Raw genomic sequence first — 5,525 nt, 5'->3', positions numbered from 1 at the left:
TATGAAATAGCTGTAAAGATAAAGAACTTCAATATACTGAAGACACCACATGCAGGTATTGTTATCAGTAATAGTAAGTGTTGTATACATCTAAAATACCTTAATGTAAGACAAATACAATGATAAAATACAATAAATCAGGTAAATGAAATACAGCAAGCTCTTAAAATTTGTGAGGGTTTGGATCTCAAAATGGCCATGAATAACATTTGCCCTTAGGACAATTATTTTTTTTACCTGTATTGTGTGCAGACACGTATACACTACAGGTAAAAGAAATTACTGTGTATAAAATAAATGGCTCCCTGTCCCGGCTGATAACAAGTGTCCACAGACATTGTTGGGTACATCCAGGGTGTCATCTGTGCACAATGGAGTTGTAAGGTTATGAGGGCTTGTGCTGCCACTATTTATGAGGGCCTGAGCTGCCACCATTTGTGAGGGCCTCTGTGTGCCAGTAACAATTCCTTTTACTCTCATACTTATTACCATTGGTAGCGTGACGAGAGGAGGCTCGTGGGTAGATGTAATGATAGTATCAAGTAATAGGGAAGAAATAACGGTAAATGCTGTAGGTAAATAATAGACACAATTATACAGATACAAAATTTATTTAAACATGAATATGAAATTAGGAGAAAGAATTTATTTGTACCAACAGACGAAATCTAGTACTAGGCCCTCAGGCTCAACATACTCACACCATTACTGGGTGGACATACTCAATAACACTTCCAACTCTACTGGGTGGACATACTCAATAACACACAACTCTTATTGTCACTTAGCACCATAAAGACCAGGCCAACTGCCACTACAACACTCAGTCGTCAGGGGTGATACTCAAGCAACAGCCATGGGGTCCAGCCACCATGGAGTACTTTCCGACGAACTCTGAAGATCCCAGTGGATTAATTCCACCACACAAATAGCCCTACTGAGTTAGACACTCATCCACCTATGATGGGGGCTGGTAGTGGTGTGTGGCTTGGTGATTCGGGGTCGCCTCGCAGGCCGAGCGTTAGGGCCAGACGAGCCAGCTATGGGGGCTATAGGTAGTCTGAAGTGTCTGACGGCCGGGTCTCACGAAGGTAACTGATCCTACTGGACCTCGGACATCTCCCCAGACATAGTGGATACAACATCCATGCTACAGACACGGCCTAGGCTGCGTTAGGGACCTGTATGGGTGAAGGGACGGGCACTCACTAACGGTGACAACAACATCACGTTTCAGGGGACGTTAAAGACGTAAATATGACTTCACTCAGAGCATATCAACTACGTTACTGTAACACTTGCACAATCAACTATTAATTGGGTCAAATCACTTAAAGAAGGGCAAATTACAACACAGCGTGGAATGGCATACCTGTATGGATGAAGGGACGGGCACTCACTAACGGTAGAAATGCCCGCGGGGCCCTCACTCAAAACAGACCAGGGAGCCCACCTACTTCTATTCCGATGAATTAATTTACTGTACACTCTGACGTTGAAATTGAGACTATGAACTCAGTTTCATTCCCTACTATTATCTTCACTAACAATGCTCTGACTCAGCTATCAAAAGCAAAATTAAATTGATTACAAAGGGTTGGATGGCAACAGGTCCCAACATACAGCGTCTGCTACTAAATCCGTGGATTATATTCAAAGTTCCCTTAAGACAAAGACGGGGAAACAGAGAAAACGGGGGACGTTTCCACTGGGGGACTCGGAAGGTTTTGTGGATGTTTGAGCGTAATATGAATCCTTAAGGTTTTCAGGTTAGCCATTATCAAGATCATGACAAGGGCAAGTTGTAACCTCGTTGATAAGTGAGGAGCATATGTAAACTGACTGTGTGAGGACTTTACTGTGGTGTATGGTTGAGAGTTAACAACGAGCTGCTGTGTTATCTACCTTGCAGGACCAACACACTGTAGTTTGTTTATCTCGCAGTACTCAACTGCCTTTCGTCCCTCGGTGTACCCCCATCAACAAAAACGTGTTTTGCGTTGACAGATGAAGCAGCTACGAGGGACTGCAGGTCCTTAGAGGGTCGGCACGAGTACAGTCATACCACAAGATGCCATTGAACTGGAATTTGCAGAAATTTGGTCCGAGACAAAAATGAAAGCTAATCTGGGTGGAGAGGAATTGAGACGATTCTTTGGTAAGTATGAAAACTTTTATTCTTGATGTCATCTGTTGCTCTTAAGAGTTCTTTATTATGGTTGGAGGTAGAGGTATTGATGCACACACACACATGTAATTTCCTCTGAAGACTCACATTTAATTAGGGAATTACCAGATATTGTTAAAAAACTGTGTCTTAGTTGACTTCTCTGAGATGGGTGGACGGATACAGGCAGTTATATGTACAGAGAGGCTGGCCACTTGATCTGGGACTGAGGACTGTGAGCTTGAGAGCAGTGTTAGAGATGGTGTTTAGATCTGTTAGGAGTGAAGGGGTCTCTCAGGCTACTGCTCAGTGGTAGATCAGCAATGTGTGGTGTCCAGCTAAAGACTGACTAGCTATACCAGGGCAGTGTAGAGTATACCCAAGACAATATACCATAACAACAGCATTATATTCTCTTAACATCATTGTCTCCTGTACAACACTGAGTATACCCAACAGAACCTAAGACAATATACCATAACAACAGCATTATATTCTCTTAACATCATTGTCTCCTGTACAACACTGAGTATACTAATAGAGACCTAAAGACAATATACCACCAACAACAACATTACTATTTATGTATGTTGTCCTCTGTACAACACAAATACCCATAGAGCCTAAGACAATATACCATAAACAGCAACATTATATTCTCTTAACATCATTGTCTCCACTGTACAACACTGGTATGCCCAGCAGAGGCCTGGGACAATATGCCGCAACAACAGTATATTCTCTTAACATCATTGATATACTTAACGCAGCACTGGTATGCCCAACAAGAACTAAGACAATATGCCATAACACTTAGCATTATGTTCTCTTAACATATTTAATCTCCTGTACAACACTAGGTATATAGAACCTAAGACAATATGCACTTAACTAACAGCAATATACTCTTAACATCATTGTCTCCTGTACAACACTGAGTATACCCAACAGAACCTAAGACAATATACCATAACAACAGCATTATATTCTCTTAACATCATTGTCTCCTGTACAACACTGAGTATACCCAACAGAACCTAAGACAATATACCATAACAACAGCATTATATTCTCTTAACATCATTGTCTCCTGTACAACACTGAGTATACCCAACAGAACCTAAGACAATATACCATAACAACAACATTATATTCTCTTAACATCATTGTCTCCTGTACAACACTGAGTATACCCAACAGAACCTAAGACAATATACCATAACAACAACATTATATTCTCTTAACATCATTGTCTCCTGTACAACACTGAGTATACCCAACAGAACCCAAGACAATATACCATAACAACAACATTATATTCTCTCAACAGCTCTGCCTACAGCTTATTCGTGGGAACAAGATGGACTTGACCGTCAACTGTCGAACATATTGAACTCACTGAAGGAATCTCAAGAGAATTACTTCTTTGGAGTAAGAAAGAACTCGACCGATGACGGTAAAATTTTCTTCGAAATCACACAGACGGCAGTACAACTCATGTCCATGTAGTGATGATTGTCTCACTTACATTACTTGAATTATTATTATTTTTATTAACCATTCCTAGTTGATTTAGTACCATAAGCTGTTGAAGCCCAGTCTTGTACAGAAGTAAACGTTAATAGTTTATTATGGTGTTTTAGTATTGCCCAAATTTCACCACATTGTAGTATTAGCTCTAATTATTCCTTTGCAGCATCATGTATAAATATATAATTACACTGTTTCCTCACAATTTTGAGCTGCCAGTCCCTCTTGTGCAGGGGTGGCCAGCCTTTTGTGTGATGTGATCTACTTTTTCCACGGTTACCCTGACTCGATCTACCAGCCTAATATTCACCCATTGCCACTAAATACAGAGAGAGAGAGTAAACAAATAATATTTTTCAATAATTGTTAGGATATATTGTTAACATGACAAAATCATAAACTTGCTTTACTAATGAGATGGTTAGCACTGCATGTGGTGCAGGAGATTGGTCCTAGAGCAGGGCTGGGGAACCTACTGTAAGTGTCCAAGGTGGCACATGGCAGTACATGATGCTGGGAGTGATTAGTTTTTTATACAAGTGTTGGCTGGGGGATCATGTGAGTGGACAAATGTTTTAAAGTCCCTGCAGGTCAAATCAGTATTCAGGTAGTGACAGAAGTGAACGGTTGGCGTTGGTTTCGTTCTGTTCATAGTTTTTCTTGTGTTGTTTGTTAGTGAACATTGAATTGTTTTTAATTTTTTGAACAGGTTTCTTAAAGTGCTTGCCTTTATTTCAGTCTCCCTCTCTTGTAATGTGTTAGTAAAACAAAATGAATACCAAGTTAATACAAATTTATTATTATTATTTTAATGTCAAACAGAATTGGTGCCTTACTCAACAAGGGGGTACAGTACAGTACAGGTTGTACCTCTCTAGTCCGGGACCTGACCGGTGCCGGACCATGGAAATTCACCCTTTTCCTGGATAGATGGTGACTTGTGCTTACAGCTTACACGCGAGCACCACTTTCTCTGCTTCGTGGTCTCTTTGAAGACATATTGAAGGGTTAAATGTCGTACAGTAGCTTCTCAAATTTCGCGAGTTTTTAATTCGACATTTTTTATTTGGGAAAAAAAATACACAATTTAAAATTTTGAAAGGCGGAAACTCAAATTTCGACGTTTTTGAAAGGCCTGTCAACGTTCAGATGTGCACAATCGTGTAAACAGCGTCATTTCTCTTATGTACAAAAGATTCATTATTGTTTATTACTGAATGTCTTTTTGATTGAATTAATGTTTGTTTGCAAAATGAGCAATACAATTCATTGATAATACATAGAATATTAAAACACGCGAGGAAATGAGACAGCATTGTTTTAGTTGATACATATCGTCATTGCTTTACAAACCTTAATTTCCCGCGGCTTTGTTTTTTTGTTTGTTTTTTTGCGGGGTTTACTAGTACCCCACCCGGGCACAGGTCACTGACCCACATTGGGGCCTGAGGGGCGAAAATTTAATACTCCTGTAATAATAATAATTCAGATAAGTAAAAAATAAATAATAGCTGCCTATCTTCCTATTGGGCAAGCTAAAATCGTTCCGTACCACAGAATGCCGGCGGACTAGAGAGGTACAACCTGTACTGTACTCGGCCTCCACAGGGGGGTGTACTACAGGATGTAACACTCTAGTAGGGTTTTGGGGGGTTTCTTAGCATCCTGGGACAAACCAGGATATTTCCTTGGATTTCCCGCATCAGGTGATATTTGTATTAACTAATGCTATATGCTAATCCTACATACTGTACTTCATTAGTGTAGTATCTAAATTATTTGATAGGCAATTGATTTGATAAATTTTATTACACTGAAGCAAAGTTCT

General features: G+C 39.9%; 1 long non-coding RNA gene across 1 annotated transcript; it reads left to right on the top strand.

Moving 5' to 3' along the window:
* LOC121857915 lies at window positions 1-3,796 on the top strand. Its single transcript, XR_006087293.1, has 3 exons — window positions 1-55; window positions 2,008-2,158; window positions 3,498-3,796. It is a non-coding gene; the product is annotated as an uncharacterized LOC121857915 (long non-coding RNA).
* The last annotated feature ends 1,729 nt before the right edge of the window (window positions 3,797-5,525 follow it).

Source organism: Homarus americanus, unplaced genomic scaffold, assembly GCF_018991925.1.
Source record: "Homarus americanus isolate GMGI-L3 unplaced genomic scaffold, GMGI_Hamer_2.0 scaffold36268, whole genome shotgun sequence".
NCBI lineage: Eukaryota > Metazoa > Arthropoda > Malacostraca > Decapoda > Nephropidae > Homarus > Homarus americanus.
The sequence above is the reverse complement of the archived record's forward strand: the minus strand, read 5'-3'. Positions and strand labels throughout refer to the sequence as shown.